General features: G+C 41.3%; 1 protein-coding gene across 5 annotated transcripts in view; it reads right to left on the reverse strand.

The window, feature by feature from the left end:
• SFMBT1 (Scm like with four mbt domains 1) overlaps positions 1 to 23,729 on the reverse strand; it is a 147,456-nt gene that overhangs the window by 106,268 nt on the left and 17,459 nt on the right. The window lies entirely within an intron of this gene.

Raw genomic sequence — 23,729 nt, forward strand, 5'->3', positions numbered from 1 at the left:
TGAAGTGCAGTGGTACAATCATAGCTCACTACAGCCTTAAACTCCTGGGCCCAAATGATCCTCCTACCTTATCCTGCCATACAGTAGCTAGGACTACAGGTGCATGCCAGCACATCCTGCTAATTGTTATTGTAGAAACAGGATTGGGTCTCACTGTGTTGCCCAGGCTGGTCTCAAACTCCTGGCCTCAAATGATCCTCCCACCTTGGCCTTCCGAAGTGTTGGGATTACAGGCAGGAGCCACAGAGCCCAGCTGGGATTTAATTTTGAAAAACAGAGGAGAGGAAGAGAATTCCAGGCAGGAGGATAAAAGCAAAAACATAGAGATGACAACACACAACATGTGTTTCAGGCACAGTGACTAGACCAATTTGGCTGGGGTACTTTTTCTCCTTTGTGTTACCTTTATTTTTCTACCTGGGATGTAAACGATGGGAACATGGGTCAGAAAAATCAGCTGCACAGAAACACCTCAGCCAACTGTAAGACAGAGAGAGGGTGGACATGCATGAAGGGGCAGTAGCAATTCCAGACCAGCCTTCCGAAAGAGCCTGTGGTCCAAGCCGGCAACCAGAAGGGCACTCTGGGTGGGGCAGGCAGGACCATGCAATGCAGGTTCTTGGGGGGAAGGATGAGGAGGAGCAGTCACAGCAGATGCTGTGGCTGAGCTCCAACAAGTTTATCGGACTCTGCCTTCAAGCTGCTGCCTGAAGAAGTTGATTAGCCCATTGGCGGAAGCATAGTGAGAGGTCACTTCAAGGCAAGCAACAAGAAAAGACTAGAAAGCTAGGTTGGAGTTAGCCTGGAGGCCTTATATACCAAGAGTTTGAATTTCAGACTGAAGGCTTCTGAATGGGATTAAAATGACAGGAAAGTAAGCAGCAGTGCACATATAGAGAGATCAGAGACTGATGTTCAGGATGGAATGGGGAGGAAGAGCCTGGAGGTTAGTTCTCAGGGGATGTTTACTTTAGCAATCATAAAGAGTCCAGGCCTGGCGCGGTGGCTCACGCCTGTAATCCCAGCACTTTCGGAGGCCAAGGTGGGCAGATCACGAGGTCAGGAGCTCAAGACCAGCCTGACCAACATGGTGAAACCCCGTCTCTACTAAAAATAGAAAAATTAGCCAGGCGTGTTGGCACGTGCCTGTAACCCCAGCTACTCAGGAGGCTGAAGCAGGAAAATCACTTGAACCCGGGAGACAGAGGTTGTAGTGAGCCGAGATCCTGCCACTGCACTCCAGCCTGGGCAACAGAGCAAAACTCCGTCTCAAAAAAAAAAAAAAAAAGTATACACGAGGATGTGTGTAGATTATATCCAAATATTACATCATTTTATATAAGGGTCTTGAGCATCTATGAATTTTGGATATGGAGGGGTCCTGGAACCAATCCCCTGCAAACACCAAGGGAAGGCTGTACTTCATTTATGTAAGCTTCCACAGTTTACAAAGGACTTTTGCTCACATAATCTCATTTTACCTTCAGAACAATTTGTAAAGTAGAACATTTGCTATATTTCACAAGTGAGGAATTGCTGCTCCGGGCAGTTCCTTTTATGACCACCATTCCGTGTTTCATTTTATGGCTCTGTCTCTCAACCAGTAGACTGTAAGCTCCATGAGGGTATGCAGGGACCACACTGAATTTTGTTTGCCTTTGTAGCCCTGGCTGCCTCATGAAGAGCCCTGGTCCCTGATCCCAGCACACACATGCTCACTAAATATGTGACAGATGGGTGAGAAGCACATCCCCTCTCCCACTCTTGTTTCAATGATATTAAAATGCTTTATCAATCAGAAGTGTTTGGGGGCTTTTTGTGTTTGTTTTAAATTATTGTTCTGACAATTAAAAGGCTTTGACAATTTTAATACCTCTACTTAGCACTTTCTAAACAAGACCTCTTTTCCCCCACTAGGTAGGAAAAAGGAAAAATACACAAAAAAGGAATATCAGGCTGCCTGCCACCTTCACCGTTGTATCAAAAAGTCACTCTAAGTGATATATTAGACTAAGGACCAAAAAAAGGTCAATATTTGCTAATTATTTTTTCAAATATCTTCTATTTCTTTGCAGAATGGAATGTATGCTGAAACAAATAACCACACATATGAGTACCTACAGTGCCAGAGTTGAGAAATTCTGGCCTAGAACACTTGTGCCAGAAAACAAGAAAATGCTCCAAGAATAATGGAGACATGTCAAAAGGACAAAGCAGCAGCTTGAAGGGCCACCCACTGGCCAAATCTGAGACAATTTAAGCATCAATACAAATAATAAAAGATTATAGCTCATTGATTAAAATAAAAAACATGAGTTCATATTGATATAAATAAATCAATAAATTGAAAATGTGATGAAGAATGAGATAGTTAACATAATTTGGAAGTACTTATCCATAAAATACCAATTACAAATGGAAGAATAATTTAGCAGTGGAAAAATGCAAAAAATTGAAATTGTATGTCACCTACTAGGAGGCAATGAGACATAACATCATTTCTGCCATATTCCTGCCAAAGATACGCAACCTGAGTTTAATCATGAGAAAACATGAGACAAACCCAAATTGAAGGACAGGCTACAAAATAACTGGCTTATAATTTCCAACCCATCAAGACCATGAAAGTCAAAAGAAGGCTGAGAAAGACTTGGCAACTAAAAGCAAAGCATGTGAATCTGAACTGAATCCTTTTGCTTGCCCCACCTCCGCAAAAAAAAAAAAAAAAAAAAAAAGGCGGTGGGGAAAGGAACTGGAAGGTCTTTATTGGGACTATTGGTCAAACTTGAATGGGGAATGGGGGGGTGTGAGGAGTATTTGATGGTAATATAATGTGTCAATGTTAATTTCCTGCTTTTGATGGTTATGTTGTACTTATGTAGAAGAATGTCCTTACCATTGGAAACATACACACACTAGGGTAATTCCAGAGTGATGGAGCATCAGGCGGACAACTCCAAAGGTTCTGGAGAAGAAAACACAAGTTTTCTCTACTGTACTTGTAACTTTTCTGTTTTGGGCTGTTTCAAAAGTTTTCAAAAACATTTTAAATGGTTAGTATCTCTCCAAAATGAAAGTAATGGATACAATCTTAATACATACACACACATTCTTTCCAACAAGAATGTTCTCTTTGTAAAAGTACTAAATAAGTCTTCCATTTGGTCACTAGGGAAGTAGTATAAAATAGTGTTGTATAACAAAAAAGAAAAACCAGGCTTTACATATAGTAACACTGACGTCAAGCTCCAGTTCATCACATACAAATTTCATGACCCTAGGTAGACTTTTTTTTTTTTTTTTTTTTTTTGAGACAGAGTCTCGCTCTGTCACCCAGGCTGGAGTGCAGTGGCGCGATCTAAGCTCACTGCAAGCTCCGCCTTCCAGGTTTACTTACACCATTCTCCTGCCTCAGCCTCCCGAGTAGCTGGGACTACAAGGCACCCGCCACCACGCCCGGCTAATTTTTTGTATTTTTAGTAGAGACGGGGTTTCACCGTGTTAGCCAGGATGGTCTCCATCTCCTGACCTCATGATGTGCCCACCTCGGCCTCCCAAAGTGCTGGGATTACAGGCGTGAGCTACCGTGCCCAGCTGGAAGATTTTGTTTACCCTTCTTGGTCTTGGTATCCTACTCTGTAAAGTGAGAATACCAGCCCGGCATGGTGGCTCATGCCTGTAATCCCAACTACTCGGGAGGCTTGAGGTGGGAGGATCACTTGAGCCCAGGAGTTGGAGATCAATCTGGGCAACATAGCAAGACCCTGTGTCTATAACAAGGAAGAAAATGAAAAAAGAAAAAACAGGAAGTGAGAATACCACTTTTGGCTGGGCATGGTGGCTTATGCCTGTAATCCCGGCACTTTGGGAGGCTGAGGTGGGCAGATCACTTAAGGTCGGGAGTTCAAGACCAGCCAGGCCAACATGGTAAAACCCCGTCTGTACTAAAAATAAAAAATTAGCCCAGTGCATGGTGACACATGCCTGTAATCTCAGCTACTCGGGAGGCTGAGGCAGGAGAATCGCTTGAACCCGGGAGGCAGAGATTGCAGTGAGCCGAGATCACGCCACTGCACTCCAGAGACTCCATCTCAAAAAAATAAATAAATAAATAAAAGAATCCCTCACTTTGAACAACAAAAGTTGTTAATCTGCTGAGAATACAGGAGAATACAAGGGTGGGAGGAAATCTGGTGCTAGATAATACGATCCTTCACTCTTTCAGTAAGTTTGGTTTTTAAACACATGAATCACTTATTCATTCAACAAATATTTACAGTTGACTCTTGAACAACACAGGCGTCAGGATTACCAACTGCCCTCGCAGGAAAAAATCTGCATGTAACTTTTGACTCCCCAAAACTTTACTAATAGCCTACAGCTGACCAGAAGCCTTACTGATAACACAAACCGTGGATTAACATGTTTTGTATATGTATTATACACTGTATTCTTACAATAAAATAAACTAGAGAAAACAAAATATTAGAAAAATTATAAGGAAGAGAAAATATATTTACTATTCATTAAGTGGAATGGATTATCATAAAGGTTTTCATCCTCACGGTCTTCACACTGAGTAGGCTGAGAAGAAAGAGGATGGGTTGGTCTTGCTGTCTCAGGGGTAGCAGAGGCAGAAGAAAATCCACATAAAGTGGACCCATGTGATTTGCCCTGTGCTGTTCAAGGTCAACTATATTTGGTTTCTATACTATGCTCTACTATGTAGCAGCTACAGAGATTTAAAACATGATCCCTTTGCCTCAAGCCAATAGGAAACAAGCTAAAAGCAAGCAATCATAATGAAAAGGAAGGATGTTTTAAGTAGTAAAGGAGAAAGAAAAAAGAAACTCAGATGGATTCTCTCATTCTCAACAAACAAGCAAGTGAAACTTCTTTGGGTAAAGAGAGAACAACCAGAAAGCTATTCTGGCTCTTCAGTGCTCCTACTGCAAGGAGTGCAAGGGGGTGTGGTGCAGGAAGCCTGAGCTACCTATCCCAGGGGAGGACAAAGGGAGACAAAGGCATCGAGAGAGCAGCTGGGCAGTGACCGAACATGGCTGCCAGGCCAGGGGAAAGCAGCACATGGGTCCTGACTGAACCCTCTGTGGGGCTGGTAAGCCCTTTCTAGTCCAGAGATGCTTTTGGGAGGAGGAGGTGAGTGGCAGAAAGAAAATTATATAAGAAATTTTCTTAATGTTCTTTACACAATATACATGGGGAAAATGCACAAGGGGGTAATTGTGGAGCCATGTTTCAAAGTAAGATGACATTCACTTAATTTGTACAACCAGAATACAGTGTGTTTTTCTGTAATGATGTTATTTATAGCCTAGTACTTGTTTTACAGTAGCTGACTGAGAAAGTGACAAACATCTCTGTATATATAGAACTTAACTTATAAAACATGTTTAAACAAGGTAATTTGCCCAAAGCTTCTCCATTGAATTTTAGTTCCACAATATTTGTTATACCATATCAACAAAATGACACCAGATAAAAAAGACCACTAAGCTCAGAAACATCTATTTGGTATCTGTATCTTCGGAACTGTCTTCCACTCAGTATTTACCAACACAGTTAAAAACCAGCATATTTACAATGCTTCTTTACCAGCCTGCTAGCAACTTGTCTCTATCTACTACTGAGCACCTCCTTTGTTCTTGGTACTTCCCAGGGGATGATGGGGGAGCCCAATAGGAAGCTCAGTCTTGCCCTAAAGGATTTTACAGTTACAGATAGAATCACTAGAGAAATTTCTGAAATGCAAGGCTTTTCAAAATTAGCTGCCAGAAAAGGGAGAGTTAACTGTGGGTCAAAATAGCTGCAAACAGCTTTACCAAAAGAAAGGCATAAATTTCATCTTCAAGGACAGACAGAATCTTGGAAAGGTAGAGGAAAGGGTGGAAGGCATTCCCGGCAGGCCAAGCAGCACGCAAAGGGTACCAAGGCTGGCATCAGGCTGGCACCAGGTCGGCAAGGGGCAGGGTGGAAAGTATGCTCGTGTGTAAGGTGGCAGGAGGGATCAATCTGCTGGCATAGATAACGAGGCCCCACAGAACAGTACATATAATACATAAAAGTTATATAGTACACAAACAGCACCAAACAGGAAAGACTTGAGGAGTGCTACATTTTATAGCTGCCAAGTGACATATACTCAGTTAAAGGGCAGTTAGGACCAGTAGCAGACCAGCAGGAAGGTGTTGGACTAGCCCAGAGATCAAAGGCTGTGGGCTTAAAGCAGAGAAGCGGCCATCAGAATGGTGTCAAAGGATTGAGCCTAAGAGACATTTCAAAGTAGGAAATGACAGAAAAATCAAAGATGACTCCAAATTCTAGCATGTGAAAAGGAAAATAAATACTGGTGCCACTGAAAATACTGGGATAGTAGTTAAGAAGAACTGAGGTTTGGGAGTGAGGGAAGTGTAAAAGACTGGTGTGTTCACCATGACTAGTGAACTCTGGGGTAATGAGAGTGGCCACCCAGGTGAAGAAGTCCTGGAATCAGCTACAAACCAGGCTGTTGTCAGATGACAAAGTACAAGAAAGGTTGAATTGTAGGTTTACAAGTCAACTGGCATGCTGAAGGTAACTACTAATCAGAAAATCTCACGGAGAAATGAACAGAGAATGAAGGAGAGACCACAAAAAAAGAGAGAAAGGAACTAACACTTTTTAAGTATCTATGTGCCAGCCACTACATGAGCCACTTTGTATAAATTAAATACAGAAAAAATTGAGAGGTAGGAAACCTAGAAAGTTTCCTCTCACAAAGAGGAGTGCACCAATGACAAAGCCAAACATGAAAGGAAATTCAAGAGAATAAAGGCTGAGAAAAGAAAGGACACTGGCCTTGCCACTACAAAGGTTACTGGCACCCTCTGGGAGAGATTTCCAGTTGTGTGGTGGAAGCCGAGGCTACGATGTGGGTGGCTGAGAAGAGAAGGACAGATACAAACTGAAGGCCGTGAATAAGAAGTAGGCATTTAAGTCACTGCGCAGCAAATGGACAAGATTCAATGGCTGCTAAAAAGGACAGAAGTGCCTTGCAGTGAGTGCTCTTAATCCTTTGCTTATTTTAGTAATAGGAAAACACTGGCCAACAAACCCAAAAGTCAAAGGTTAGGGCCTACATATCATATGATTCAAGGTAATGCAATTATGGGAAAATGGAAGACACACTTTAGTTTTTGCAGGCTAAATTTCCATCACCAGCAAATCTAGTTCAGCTATAAATATAACAAATTAACATATACTGATTGGAGCATATTTCACCTGCTTTATAGTTGAAAAGCTAACATCTCTCAAAACTCAATGCTAAAGAGACTAATAACAAAAATACAAAAAAAGCCATAAAAAATTATAAATATTTTATACTACCTTTCCCAAACCGTAAACCATATTTTGAAAAATAAAGCATCTAAAAGACCAATCACAATCATCTGAAAATCTGCTTTAGGAATTGTGGAGCTACTGGATTTGATTATAATGTTGGCAAAAACACTTGCTGCTTCAATGGAAAATATTTTCATCAATATTTCCAGTGATGGGCCCTAAGTTGAGATAGTACAATTCATTCATGAAACTTGCTAAGTTACAATTTATGCACTAGTTTCTACTCAAAATGGTAAGGGTAATCATTCTTCACTCTTTCACCTAAAGAGTAAAACTCTTCTAGGTGGACAACAGGGAACAGGTAAACTTAGAATTGCCAAAGAATATTACGTCTTGAGTATAACTCTTAGTGGTATTGTATGGCTAAGTTGTTCAAAACAGACCAGAGGTGAGTTTCTGCTAAATTCACTTTTCTATTCACTGCTAGCTGGAATCAACTTTTTTCACATTCTAGGAAATGATTACTATATTTGCTCTTGCCAAAATGCTCTCACCATTTTGTTACTATTAGATAATAATCCATTAATAGTAAATTTAATTACTTCAAGAAGGAACACAGTTTATTTATAAAGAATCTTTTTTTTTTTTTTTTTTTTTTGAGACAGAGTCTCGCTCTGTCACCCAGGCTGGAGTGCAATGGCGCAATCTCAGCTCACTGCAACCTCCGCCTCCTGGGTTCAAGCGATTCTCCTGTCTCAGCCTCCCAAGTAGCTGGGATTACAGGCGCCCACCACCACACCCAGCTAATTTTTGTATTTTTAGTAGAGATGGGGTTTCATCATGTTGGTCAGGCTGGTCTCGATCTCCTGATCCCAGGTAATCCGCCCATCTCAGCCTCCCAAAGTGCTGGGATTACAGGTGTGAGCCACTGCTCCCGGCCAAGAATCATTTTATTTAAATAAACTGCCTTGCAGTCAGGGAGGAAGAGAGCTGACACTTAGTGCTTACCGCACTAGGCACCATGTGATATGATACCGCTTCCATCCCACCACCATTTGAAATATTCCCATTTTAAAGGTCAGGAAATAAGAGACTCAAATAAGTTATTTAACTTGTCGAATATCACACAACTAGTAAATGACAGCCAAATCCATAACCTAAGTTATTTTGCCAACACATCGAGCTGCCTGCCATTCAAAAATAAAATATTTACATGTAAGGCTTTTTCCAAAATGGATTTCCTCATCTTCTATCATTTCTTCTTAGGCATTTCACTGAATGTCCTAAAGCCTCAATTCAGGAAAGAATTGAGATCACTTCTTAGAAAGTTTTTAGGTCAGGCGCAGCGGCTCATGCCTGTAATGCCAGCACTTTGGGAGGCTGAGGCAGGAGAATCGCTTGAGCCCAGGAGGTCAAGTTTACAGTGAGCCGTGATCACACCACTGCACTCCCGCCTGGGTGACAGGGTGAGAGACCCTGTATTTAAACAAAACAAAACAAAACAAAACAAAACAAAACAAAAGTTTTTAGAACCACCACCCAATGAATCAACTGACAAGAAGAAACCTATCTGAGAGCTTTTACTGATAACAGATCTTCATAAAAAGCTCTGGAGACCAACAGTACATCTAGTCTACCTTATAAACTGTACAACTATTTTTACAATATTCTTTATTTTCGCAACACAAAATCAGGTGTCACAGTTTCTGACAGGGGTGAGTCCTAGGCTCTCTTGGGACTAGACTCTAAAGGACAGGCCCTCAGTGTGTGATGGAGTGAGTGAATGAATAAAGACACAGTCAGCATAAATGTTAATACAGCAGAGAGAAATTATGAATCTGGAGGACCCCCAAAATGAAAGCATAAAGCAACCTCCCTCAACAAATGTCATTTAAAAAGCCAGAATCATGTTTGAGTTATATAAAAAGTAATAGGACCGGGAGCAGTGGCTCACGCCTGTAATCCCAGCACTTTGGGAGGCTGGCACAGCAGATCGCTTGAGCCCAGGAGTGGAAGGCCAGCCTGGGCAACATGGTGAAACCTCATCTCTACAAAACTTAGCTGGGCATGGTGGTGTACGCCTGTAGTCACAGCTACTGAGGAGGCTGAGTGGAAGGATCATTTGAACTCAGGAGGCAGAGGTTGCAGTGAGCCAAGATAATGCCACTGCACTCCAGCCTGGGTGACAGGTGAGAGAGACCCTGTCCCAAGAAAAAAAAAAAAAATCACTGTATTTTAATTTGCAATACCCCAATTAAAGCTACAAGAATGGTTATCATAAAAAAAAATAGAGAATAACAAGTGCTGTCAAGGATGTGGAGAAACCAGAAGGTAAAATGGTATAGGCAATTTGAAAAAACAGTTTGGCAGTTCTTCAAAAAGTTAAACATAGACTCAGCAATTCCACTCCTAGGTATACACCGAAGAGAAATGAAAACAAATGTTCTCACAAAAACTTGTATAGCAATGTTCACAGCAGCATTACTGACAACAGCCAAAATGTACAAACAACCCAAATGTTCATCAACTGATGAGTAGATAAATAAGATGTGACATAGCCATATAGTAGACTATTATCTGGTAATAAAAACAAATGAAATACTGATACACACACAATATGGATGAACTTCAAAAACTTTATGCTAAATTAACACCAGGTCCAAAAGACCACATATTATATGATATCATTTACACAAAATGTCCACCATAGGCAAATCTAGAGAGACAGAAAGTAAATTAGTGGTTGCCTTAGGCTGAAAAAGCAGGGAAAGGGCATAACTGCTAATGGGTACAAGGGTTTTTTTCTGGAATAATGAAAATGTTCTAAAATTAGATTATCATGATGGTTACACTACCCTGTAAATATACTGAAAACCAATGAATTGTATACTTTAAGTAGGTGATTTTCCTCTTATTTTTTAAATAAGAAAAAGCTTACAATTGTTTGCTTCTCATTTTTCTTCTTCACACAGCAAGGCATGCAGTAGGGAAGACTTATTTCATCAAGAACAATATACTATGGTTTTTCTTTGATTTAGAATACTGTCTTTCTAGCACCCTACTTTTAGCAGTAAAAGAAAATAAAGTTAGGAATTTCTAACATTTAGAAAATAATCATTAATAAATTAAAGGACAAAGTAAAAAAAAAAAAAAAAAAAAAAGCCCAGAACTTTAAGCTTACAACTCTACCTCCAAAGCAGGAGGAATTTGCTTGGTCCAGCTCAGCACACCAGACACTACTACACCCTCTGAGCTCTAATAACACTTACCATCATAGCCTTGATCATGGATTGCGGTGCGAACCTCCAGAGATTGCCTCAAGCCAAAGACATGTCAATCTAGCTGAGGTCAGGGTGAACATATATCCAACTTTCAAAGCATACAATCAATGTCCAACCTTCCCAATGTGGTTGTATCAACACACATACCACAAGCGTGAATAACAGCTCCAGTGGCTCTACGTACTCAGTGACAGTGGGTTTTAAAATTCCTGCAAATTTAGTGAGTGTGTAATGACATATCCCTGTGTTTTAATTTGCATCCCCCAATTAAAGTGAGACAATGCCTTTTCTTATGTTTACTGACCACTGGATTCCCTCTTTTGAGAAGTGCCTTCTCAAGTCATTTTCCTACTGGGCTGTCTTCCTTATTTATTGATTTGAAGGAATTCCTCACATATTCTGACAGTTCTATGTGATTATTTATTCTCCCATTCTGTGGCTCATTTTTTCACTCTCTTTATGTCGTCTGTTGATAATGGTTTTAATTTTAATGTAGTCATATTTATCAACCCTTTCCTTTACAGTTAGTGCTTTTTGCCTCTTATTTTAAGAAATTCTTCCCCATTCTGAAACCACAAAGATCTTCGCTTATTGTTTTGCCTTTCACATTGGAAATTTCTATTTTGATTCATATTGGAAAGATCCAATTTCCTTCTTATTTTTCCCATCTGTAAAACTGATTATTGTTAACTAGATTCGTCTCCAGTGTCTAGACTTATATAACCATTAAGAAAAATAGGAACGAATGAGATCCTCCTTTTGTTGAGGATCTACTATGCTACTATGCTGAGTACTTCATATACAGTATACAAATATACAGTAATTCTGCAAAGTACATTATTACTAGTCCCATCTTAAAGAAAATGAAACTAAGGCTAAGAAACACACCCAAGCTGTTAGAAGATAAAGATGGGATCCATGCCTGTCTAATCTAGTGCCTATAATATTTCTGCACACCATACTACTTTAGGTAAGAATGTGATCTCTGGATAAAACAGGAAATATTTTCATTTTGAGGATATTGCAGTCACTTTACTCTCCAGGTCCACTAGTATAGTGACACTTATTTTTTATTTGGCAGTTCTTTTATTAATTCACTCAACAGGTATTTCTTGAATTCCTACTACCTGCTAGGTACTGTTCCAGGATCCAGGGATGAAATAGTGAGCAAAACAAAATCCCTACCGTCTTGGGGGTTTATAGGCTAATCAGATCAGAAGTGTAGTCTCCCATGTCTATTCTACATTAAGTCTTACACAGTTAGTAAAGGAAACCTTCCTCCAACAGCAGAGTGACAGGACTGCAACATGAAGCACTCTCATGGAGCAAGAAGGAACTTAAAGAGCAACTTGGAGAAATACCAGTACTCATATGAAACAACCCCACGAAATAAAGCATCCCATGCCTCTTCCCTTCTCCTGCAGCTTATACCTTCACTCTTCAAAAAAAGCAATATAATTACCTTAACAAAATGAGCATGACTTCTTGTAAACATCTATATACACCTTGTGCTGTTTCTAAACTCTTTTCCTTCTCTATTTAAAAAAGATGCTTTTCAGTGTGTGGCAAGTAACAATAAACTGCTTTTTCATTTCTTTAATACAAACTGGAAGTCTATGCATACTTAGAAAATTGCATACTTAGAAAATTGAAGAATAGGCTGGGCGCGGTGGCTCACGCCTGTAATCCCAGCACTTTGAGAAGCCGAGGCGGGTGGATCATGAGGTCAGGAGATCGAGACCATCCTGGCTAACACGGTGAACCCCTGACTCTACTAAAAATACAAAAATTACCTGGGCATGGTGGCACGGGCTTGTAGTCCCAGCTACTTGGGAGGCTGAGGCAGGAGAATCGCTTGAACCAGGGGAGGTGGAGGTTGCAGCGAGCCGAGATCGCATCACTGCACTCCAGCCTGGGTGACAGAGCGAGACTCCATCTCAAAAACAAAACAAAAAGAAAAAAAAGAAAAAGAAAATTGAAGAATGCAAGAAGGAGGCAAGAAAAAAAGTTAGTTCTGCAGTACAATATGAAGGCCAAGAACTTCCTTTATTTTCCCACCACCTGCCTGGATCTGTTTTCATCCTTCAGAGAAAGGAAAATCCTTTCCCTGAAGCTCTAGACACCACCCCGTTCCCATATTTACTCTGTAACCTAGAACCTTCAGTTAGATCCCATGTTCTACACCCCTATCTACCATAACAGTCCCATAAGATCAGCGCACAAACAGGCTCTCATGTTGCTATCTCAATAGTAAAAGAAAACCCCTTTGTGCCCTCCAAGCACTTCTCCATTTCTCTGCTTCCTCCTCACAGCAAGCCGTCTCATCTCAGAGGCTTGCCTTCATATGGCATTTCCTCATTTCCTCCCCAGTCTGGCTACAGCCTCACCTAACTCACTGGTACTGCTCTTGTCCAGGTCACCAATCATCTTCCAATTGCTAAATCCAATGGTTTGCTCTCTTATCTTACCAGATCCCCTCCATTCTACATAGTAAACTGCCACTTCTCAGAGGATTTTCTTCTCTCAGGTACTGTGACACTACTCTCCTGGTTTTCCTTCTTCCTCTTTAGCCAATCCTGTCTCCTTTGCTGCCTCCTCCAGAATCACAAGCTCTAAAGCTTGGAATTCCTTGGGGTTTGGTGCTGTGTTCTCTTCTTTTTTTCCCATCCACACTGGAATTCTCTTCCTAGGTGATGTCATGCAAACTCATGGCTATAAACATTATCGATACTCATACCTGTAATCCCAGCACTTTGGGAGGGTGAGGTGGAAGTATTGCTTGAGCCCAGGAGCTTGAGACCAGCCTGGACAACACAGTGAGACTTTGTTTCTACAAAAAAAATTTTTTTTAATTAACTGGATGTGGTGGCCTGTATCTGTAGCCCCAGCTACTGGGGAGGCTGAGGTGGGAGGATCATGTGAGTCCAGGAGGTCAAGAGGGCTGCAGTGAGCTATGATTGTATCACTGCACTCCAGCCTGGGCAACAGAGAAAGACCTTGTCTCAAAAAACAAAAAAAAGCACACGCATGTGCACGTGTGTGTGTGAAATCAATGATTAGGAGGACTCAATCACTGGTGTGTGTCTGTGGGGGGGGGGGGGGGTATATGTGTGAAATCAATGATTAGGACTCACTCACTGAGCTCCAGACTCACATATCCAACTACTCATTTGGAATTTCCATTTTAATGTTACATGGGCAACCAAAACTTTTTCCTTCTCAACCCAACTCTCCCCAGGTTTCCCCATCTCAATATTACAGGACCAACCTAGTCAAAAACTTAGAAACCACTGTTGATGGCTTCCTCATCCTCACCCTGTCCATGAGCAAGTCCTATTGAGTCTAGCCACCATGAATTTTGAAATCAAACACTTCTCTCCATTTTTCATTGTCATCATCCTAGTCCATGCCACCTAGACTATCGCAGCGACCTCCAAACTGTCTCCCTTTCCGCATTTGGAAGTCCATTCTCCATAGAGCATACAGGCATTTTTTAAAACACAAAGCAAATCATGACACAAACCTACTTAAAACCTTTCAGTAACTGACTAAATAGTAAAATCAAAACTCCTTACTGGGATATACGAGGCCCTGCAAGATCTGGTGTCCCCACTTACCACTTCAGCTTCTTTCCATTCACACTCCCACTGCTGGTTCCTAGTTCACCACAGACTCCAATCTCAGGGCCTCTGCAGGTGCTCTACCCCTCACCCAGCCTTCTCTACACATGACTGCTTCTTGCCTTCCACAGCTTAGTCTAAAACCAGTACATAAAGATTTTTTTTTTCTTGCTGTGGCCAGTGAGTACCAAGAAAAAAAAAAGTAGGCCAGGCGTGATGTAATCCCAGCACTTTGGGAGGCCGAGGCAGGCGGATCACCTAAGGTCAGGAGTTCAAGACCAGTCTGGCCAACACGGTGAAACCCCGTCTCTACTAAAAACACAAAAATTGGCCAGGCGTGGTGGTGCATGCCTATAATCCCAGCTACTGAGGAGGCTGAGACAGGGGAATTGCTTGAACCTGGGAGGCGGAGGTTGCAGTGAGCCAAGATCGCACCACTGCACCCCCGCCTGGGTGACAGAATGAGACTCCATCTCAAAACAAACAAAGAAAAAACAAAAATAAAGAAAAAGAAAAAAAGGAAAAAAGAGATTTTTCACTCTATTGAACACATCCCCATCTTATTTTCTAATATATCAGTCAGATTTCCTGCTAGCATTTATCGCAGTTACTAGATTTTACTTATTTCCTTACTGGTTTATTATCTCCCTACCTTCCTGCAATACAAGCTGTTGTCTTTTTTGGGTAGTACATTAAAGCCGATACATGTTTGTAGAATGAATGGCAGAAAAACAAGTCGAGGATGGAAGAAGGAGGGAGAAGGGGAAACCAAGAACAGAGAACACATTTCCAATCTATACCCAGGCTTCCACCCAGAGTTTTGTAATACAGGTTTTTCCATACTAAGTAAAAGTAGAGGCCGGGCACGGTGGTTCACGCCTGTCATCCCAGCACTTTGGGAGGCTTAGGCGGGCAGATCACCTGAGGTCAGGAGGTTGAGACCAGCCTGGCCAACATGGAGACACCCTGTCTCTACTAAAAATACAAAAAATTAGCCAGGCATGGTGGTGTGTCCCTGTAATCCTAGCTACATGAGAGGCCGAGGCAGGAGAATTGCTTGAACCCAGGAAGCAGAGGTTGCAGTGAGCTGAGATCGCGCCACTGCACTCCAGCCTGGGCAACAAGAGTGAGACTCCATCTCAAAAAAAGAAAAAAGAAAGTAGAGGTCCCCTATTGGCTACGTTGAGCCTAACAGTGATATATAATAAACTTAATCTATTCGTAAAGGACATCTCTAACAACAATCTTTTTTACACTCAGTACATTTCTAACGAAAGATCAAATTCAGTTATCACTTCTCTACAACTAGTCTTGGGAGTAACTAGTATGTACTTAAATTTGCTGAAGTAAATCTGGAGACAATTTTGCTTAAAACCTAATGTCGAGGAGTGGAAAAGGTAATATAAAACTCAAATGCTTTATGCCTACCCTCATTAGAAAACGTCTCTAGGAAAGCAAAATGTTAAAGCTGGGTGATGTGTAAATTGGGGATGTATTATATTATCTCTACTTCTGTGTTATGTTTAAATTTTTCCATAATAAAGAGTTAAATAAATAAAAGTAAATGCCTCTATGAAGTCAAAAGACAGCAAGTATCCGTGGGTCACAGACATACTCCTGGCTCAAGTGCACTCTGTTGCCATTTGGAGATTTAATTTAAATCAGCTGATGGTTGCTAACAGTGTCTCCATAAGTCTTATGACCTAAGGCCTTCATCAGGGCCTTTTTGGGAGAATCGGAAGACACAAGGAAGCAGGAGTCCCCTTTCACCTGCTCTGTGTCACAGCCTTCCAGCCCCAGCACCACCAGCCCAGCCCCTTTCTATGGGAGTTTCCAATAACCACAGCTCAAAAACAGCAACCACAGGGAGAAATAAAATCATTTACAAGGGGAAAAGAGAAAAAGCACGCAGAAGGGGAAAATATTAATACATTATTTTTGCTTAAATTCAAACCAACCATTTTCCCCTAGAATTCTGATGAGGTCATATTTCTTCTAAAGCAGCACTTCAAATTCAGGAAGGGATTCATAGAAGACTAAATGCAAAAAGAGCAGAGGCCAGCAACCCCACCTAATAAAGTTTCTTCTCTCAAAGATTCCTCACCGCTCTCTAGAATTCGTCTATGGCATTAAATAAAAAGTGGTTAAGAGGTGAAAATTAAGGCCTCACTTACTAGGTGAAACAAAGAACAGAAGAATCTAAGCTACTCTAGCAGGTGTTTGTTTTCTACTGTAGAAACAGCCTAGATGGACTGGGTGCGGTGGCTCACACCTGTAATCCCAGTGATTTGGGAGGCCAAGGTGGGCAGATCACTTAAGCCCAGGAGTTGGAGACCAAACTGGGCAACATGGTGAAACCCCATCTCTAGTAAAAACACAAAAATTAGCTGAACATGGTGGCATGCGCCTGTAGTCCCAGCTACTCGGGAGGCTGAGACAGGAGAACTGCTTGGGCCCAGGAGGTAGACGCTGCAGTCAGCCATGATCACACCACTGCACTCCAGCCTGGGAGACAGGGTGAGGTGCTGTCTCAAAAAAAAAAAAAAAAAAAAGCAAACATAAGACCCTGTTTCTATAAAAAACAAACAAACAAATAAATAAATAAACCAGAATGAAGAAGCAAAATACACTATAGACATACAGTGGAATATTATTCAGTCTTTAAAATGAAGGCGATTCTGACACGTGTTACAATGTGGATGAACCTGGATGATACTATGCTAAGTGAAATAAGCCAGTCAGTCACAAAAAGACAAATACATGACTCCACTTCTATGAGGTACCTAAAGTAGTCAATTTCATAGAGCTGAAAAGCAGAATGCTGGTTACCTGGAGCGGCGTGGAGTGGGAAATGGGAAGTTATTATTTAATGTGTATGGAGTTTAAGTTTTACAAGATGAAAAGAGTGATGGAGACGGACTGTGGTAATGGTTGCACAACACTATGAACAGTCATACCACTGAACTGTATACTTAAAAGTAGTTAAGATGGTAAGCTTTATGAATGCATTTAATACCACTAAACTATACACTTAAAAATGGTTAAGATGCTAAATTTTATTTTGCCACAATAAAAAATTTTAAAGTCATCCCTAATAAATAGCTTATTAATAACTTCATATCATAAATCATGTAGTTACCAAGTATGTTTAGATTTTGGTGTCCTTGTTCATAAAGTGAGAAGAGGAAAAAAAGAGGAGCAACCCGACCTTTAAATGACAGCAGGGTCCTGAGTAACAGATGACTCTACTCAGATCAGGAGAGGTCAATGTGATCCTTTATGTGACAGAGATCTAATCTGGGACACAGTTGGGCCTAAACACAGATTTACTGAACTCAAGGAAATGAACACTTAATCACACTAAGAGATCAGGGCCACAGTGAAGATATGTTTCCTGTCTTGTTCCATTTCTAGAGGCTAAGTTCAGTTTTGTGGTTCAACACATGCATATGACTAGGCTAAACTGGGATTTAATTCTTAGCTTTCTTATATTTCAGTCATGGTCTAAGATCTCACTCTGTGTTATTATTTGGTGGCACAACCCAAACTACTCAGTTTAATTTGTTCTACATCTAAATTTATCTCCATACATGAATTAAATAAATACCATCTGTGCTGGATAGTGTATGCTGGTACTTAGTCCCACATCTACCCTTCCAGACTCTCCCTGCATCATCAGGCCTGAAATCTACATTTCCAAACCCCCTGTCAGCTGTGCTCCCATTAGGCTCTGGCAGCAGCACTGGCAGGAGTACAGGTTCCTGCTTGGCTGCAGCGAACTCCAGTAGCATCAGTGAGAAATGCGGGTTTGTGGGCTCTGGTTTGTAGGCACCTTCTCCCTTTTGTTCCTACAGCCCTTCCTTTTTGTAAACAATTCCTAGAATTACATCCCTCTTGAATGAAACACCTGGAGTGGTTTCCTGACTAGACACTCGCTAATAGCCCTCCAAATTCAAAATTTATATAACTCATGGGCCAGGGTGGGGAGCTATGCTATGAAATACTCATTCATCCATTCATTCAACAAATTTTTAGTGAGCAACTACTATGGACCAGATGCTGTTCTAGGTACTGGAGATATAGTAGGAAACAACACAGACAAAAATCCTTGTCCTCAAGGAGCTTACATTCTAGTGAAGGAGATGCAATACTCAGGATAAATAAATAAAACACATAGTGTGTAACACAAGTGCTAAGGAGAAAAAAAATTAATCAGGGGCAGGGATATGAAATGTTGGAGAACGGTTGAAATTTTAGATACGTCAACTGTCTGCATGTCACAGTCGGGTGGTGTGCTTGCTTCCAAGTCTGGAGGTGGGTGGTTAGAGCCTGTTCTATGAAATTTTAGATACACAGGTCACTGAGATGATTTTGGGGGAAAAAACCCCAAAGAGGTAAGGGAGCTAGTTACTCACATAACTGTAGGAAGAGCATTCCAGGCGAGGGAAGATATGTCCAAGAGTCCTAAGGAGGAAGTCTCCTTGGCATGTTCCTATGTGGAACAGAACAGGCAATGGCGAGGATATCTGAGAGATGGGGAGGGCCGGCCATGAGAGCCTTGTTGGCTATGATAAAGGCTTTAGCCACTGCAGTAAATTCTGAGCAGAGTAACATCATCTGACTCACCTGCTAACAGGGTCGTTGTGTGTCAACAACAGACTGCAAGGGGCAAAGGGAGAAGTAACAGGGAAGACAGCTAAGAGGCTCCCGAAATAATCCAAGTCAAACTGAATGATCGCTGGGACCAATGTGCTAGCACTACTTAGAGGGTGCTAAGCAAATTCTGAATATATTTTGAACTCCCATCTGGGCCTTAAAAAGTCAGGGGCCGGTCCAACAATCTCGCTGGAAATCATACAACAGAAACTTCGAAGGGACTCCTACCAGGTGTAAGAATATAACGAATATTATAGAATTATTTAATTATCTTTGTCTAAAGCCATTATATTGTTTGTTTTGATATTTAACCAAATATAAGAATATAAAGGCTTTAGCCATTATATATAAGAATATAAAGTATATAATGACTTTAGCCAAAAATAAATAATTGCAAATTAACATTCTCCAATAGTTATTATAGGGGAAAACTAATTTATAACATGCCAGGTTATAAAATTTTTAATATTTTTATATAAGTATTATAGAAACAGTACAGAAATATATAAGTACCTATAAATCCAGTTTTTATTAAACTGGTCAAGTTACAGAAAAAATACGACCTTAACTGTATTTTCAAGAGGATAATTATCAAAATGTAAATTTTCTAGGCAGCCAATGAAGAAAGAAATTTAGAACTAGAAAAAATCTGGGAGTCCCATTCCCTTCGTTTTTGGACTAAGGTAATAAAGCCCAGATATATAAATGAAGCCTGGTCATTCTTCAAGCATTAAAACATATTTCAGGCTGGGTGCCGTGGCTCACGCCTGTATCCTAACACTTTGGGAGGCTGAGGTGGAGGGATCACTTTAATTCAGGAATTTGAGACCAGCCTGGGCAATGTTGGGAGACTTTGTCTCTACAAAAAAATTTAAAAATTTAAAAATTAGCCAGGCATGGTGGCACACGCTTATGGTCCCAGCTACTTGGGAAACTGAGGTGAGAGGTCACTTGCGCCCAGGAGGTAGATGATTCAGTGAGCCATGATTGTGCCACTGCACTCCAGCCTGGGTGACAGAGTGAACCCCGTCTTAAAAAAAGAAAAAAAAAGAAATTCAACACTGTGATGGAAATATTTCTAGAATATATTTTTACTTCCCTATCTTCTTAAAACAGAGACTCCTAAACATACTTCATCTTTGCCTTGGTAACTCTAGCCTCTCTAAAGAGCAACCATACCCAGCCCAGGTGTGATGCTGGACTTTGCTAACTGCTGCCTCCACTATGCAGCCCTAACAATCTCTACTCATCTTGCTCCCAGCTGATGGTGTCTGATCTACACGGAAGGCTGGAAAACAGTTAAGAACCATACATCAGCTTTGGTGCGGGAGCTTTATAACAATTATTGTCAGCACTTGAAAACTGATTTTGCTTTCTCTCAGTGTTGGGCTGTGCTTTGAAGAGCTAATATTGCGTCCAAATGGATGGGTAAGTGATGTAAGCACATTGCTTTAGAAAAAGTTCTACCCCCAAATGCAACTGATCACTTTACAGAAAGTGTAGTTTTAAATTATTAAAAGCAAAATTAATTATCTGAAAAAATATTAACACCATAAACATCACTACATGAAAACACAAACTGCCACAGTAATGCTTATGTCTCAAGTAACAGCTTACAAGTATCAACAGTAAAGTAACAAGCTGTAATAAAAAGGCACTTCATCTCTTCAAAATCTGCTATCCCACCAAAATTCTCCAGTAAGTTAACATGAACTAAATTTTTGGTCCCTTTCCTAGCATTCTACCAAAATCAGTTTAATTTTTAAAATAATAAAAATATTTTATTGTACTAGAAAGGAAAGATTCTAAAAACACACAAAACCATAAGTCAAGACAGCAAATGACTCACACATAGCCACTCAGTGAGGATAGTAAGTCTTCCTTAGCAATTAAAGAGCAAATAGAGGAACTCAACAGAGAATACAAAGTAAAAAGGCTGAGGCCCTTTAAGGATATGCTAGAATTCCTGCCAAGCTGCATGTTCATGGCCACAAGTTAACAGAGTTTACCCTCCCTCCCTGTGCCCCCACAGCTGCTCACTGCAGTTACAGGTAGGTCCCTGTGGGGCTGCCTACAGTCCTAGATATAACAGCCCAGAGATCTGCGTGGTTGGTTCTTAGCCGCACTCTCAAAAAGGAAGAGCTGGCAAGAACCTCAACAAAATTAAATAATAGCTTAAGAAGGAGGCAGCGCTAAAGATAAAGGTTTGAGAAGGGATTTTTTTCTTCCTTTAGAGACAGGGTTTTGCTCTGTCCCTGGAGAGGCTGGAGTAAGATGGTGCAATCACGGCTTACTGCAGCCTTGACCTCCTGGGTTCAGCCTCCCAAATAGCTAAGACTACACAATCGTGCCACTGCACCTGGCTAATTTTTCCATTTTTTGTAGAGACGGGGTCTCGCTAGGTTGCCCAGGCTGGTCTCAAACTCCTGGTCTCAAGTGATCCTCCCGCCTTGGCCTCCCAAAGTGCTAGGATTATAGGCGTGACCCACCATGCCCAATAGGGAAGGGAATTCAAAAGAAAATTTCAGGGTTACTTTCTTATTTTACACTAGATGTTTCCTCTATTAAGACCTGAAATTTTTAGCTTATTAGAAATTCTTACGCTAATAATACAATATAGAAGTATTCACAAATCACTAACTCACTGCCATTTACTCCTACAAAAAATCCTTTCTCAAAACAAAACTCTACAAATGTTAGCCCATTCCCCTACCCCCGTTAAAACACCTTCCGTAGTAGATGCTTTACACTTTTTTGACAACACTTAAACACAAGTTCTTTATCATTTCCTATCCTGGTTATAAGCTTCTCTAGGCCAGGGAACTTACTCAATTTTGCATTCCCTAAACCCCTGGCACCACTGCTTCATGTCACAGCTATTTAGTGTCTGCTAAATGAATTACTATGGTATCAGATCATGGCACCTCCAATTCACTGATGAGAAAATTCAACTTTTTAACACAGCAATAACATTTCTGCCTCCAGGAATACTGTCATTTTCACAGGAGAAGGAAATTCAGTGATTCAGTGCCTACCATCTGCCCCAGAGGTCAGCTATTTCTGACAAGTCCTAGTGTGCACATGAGCCAATCAGGCTGCAGCTGCCTTTTTTAACAGGCATGGATGGAAGAATGAGAAAGGTCACTAAAGCAGAGTCCGTGTGTAAATTCGTTAGGCATCATCCACAGGAAATTTGCTTCCTCTTAAAATCCTGTGAAATTAAAACATGCCTTTAAGCCATTGTTTCTTCCCCCTGTTCTTTAACCCATTTATGCTGGAGGTTGCAAATTTTTTTGTGTGAAAACTCAGACCTTGGTGATGACCTTGAGCACTATGATATAAATAACTCCCACAAGCTTAGCGTTCCAGTAATGGAACAGTAGGCATAAATGGGTTAAACTTTGGATAGTCCAACTTGCCAGGTTACCCTATTGTTTACAAAGCCTTTCACAGTACAAAAAACGATTAACGCTAATTGCCTGCTGACGTCTACGGTTATTTCTTTTTCTCAGACCACTCTTTTTGAGACAGGGTCTTGCTCTGCCATCCAGGGTGGGTACAGTGGCTCAAACACAGCTCGCTTGGAGCCAGATTCAAGTGATCTTCCTGCCTCAACCACCCGAGTAGCTGAGACTACAGGTGCACACCACCACACTCAACTAATTTTTGTATTTTTTGTAGAGACAGGGTTTTGTCATGTTGCCCAGGCTGGTCTCGAACTCCTGGGCTCAAGCAATCCACCTGCCTTGGCCTCCCAAAATGCTGGGATTACAGGCATGAGCCACCATGCCTCGCTTTCAGACCACTTCTTGAAGTCACCTTAGTTCCATAAAACTTGTGTTTTGACATACAGTGTGATACTGTTTCTTTGCCACAAATTCAACTCTACAAGTCACATCTCTTTGTCTGCCTTCATGGGTCAAAACTACTTACTAGCTGGGCATGGTGGCACATGCTTGTACCACTAGTCCCAGCTACTCGGGAGGCTGAGATGGGAAGACAGCTTGAGCCCAGGAGTTGGAGGCTGTAATGTGCTATCATGACCATACCTGTGTATGGCCACTGCATTCCAGTCTGGGTGACATAGCAAGACCCCATCTTAAAAAAAAATTACCTGCTAGAACACAGAATAAATGGCAGAAAGAAGGCCATAGCAGAGCAAACACAACTCAGAAACGCCCAGTCTAGCACTCGTGGCTGGGAACCCTTGCAGGGAAGTGCACAAGTACTCTCAGAGGGGACCTGCCTGCCTGTCACTGGCTCGGTGTGAACACTCTCTGAGCAAGTCACAAGAGTCATGGGCTAGGCCGGGCGCGGTGGCTCATGCCTATAATCCCAGCACTTTGGGAGGCCAAGACAGGCAGATCACAAGGTCAGGAGCTTGAGAAGATCCTGACTAACACGGTGAAACCCCGTCTCTTCTAAAAACACAAAAAAATTAGCCAGGCATGGTGGCGGGCGCCTGTAGTCCCAGCTACTCGGGAGGCTGAGGCAGGAGAATGGCGTGAACCCGGGAGGCAGAGCTTCCAGTGAGCTGAGATGCACCACTGCACTCCAGCCTGGGTGACAGAGCGAGACTCCGTCTCAAAAAAAAAAAAAAAAAAAGTCATGGGCTAGAAATGTACTACCATGGGGGAGAAAAAGAATAGACTACCATAAATTGTCACACTTTTTAGGAAAATATTTTACAGAAAATGGCAGTATGCAGAGCGTTATTGAAGGGTTATAAATATATTCTCTGAGGGGTATTCTGAAGTTCTTTTAATGAAGGATAATAACTAAGAGCTTGGGCTACAAAGGCATATACAACACTGTAAGATTCAACTACAGAATG

This window comes from Gorilla gorilla, chromosome 2 (genome assembly GCF_029281585.2).
Source record: "Gorilla gorilla gorilla isolate KB3781 chromosome 2, NHGRI_mGorGor1-v2.1_pri, whole genome shotgun sequence".
In the NCBI taxonomy this organism is placed as follows: domain Eukaryota; kingdom Metazoa; phylum Chordata; class Mammalia; order Primates; family Hominidae; genus Gorilla; species Gorilla gorilla.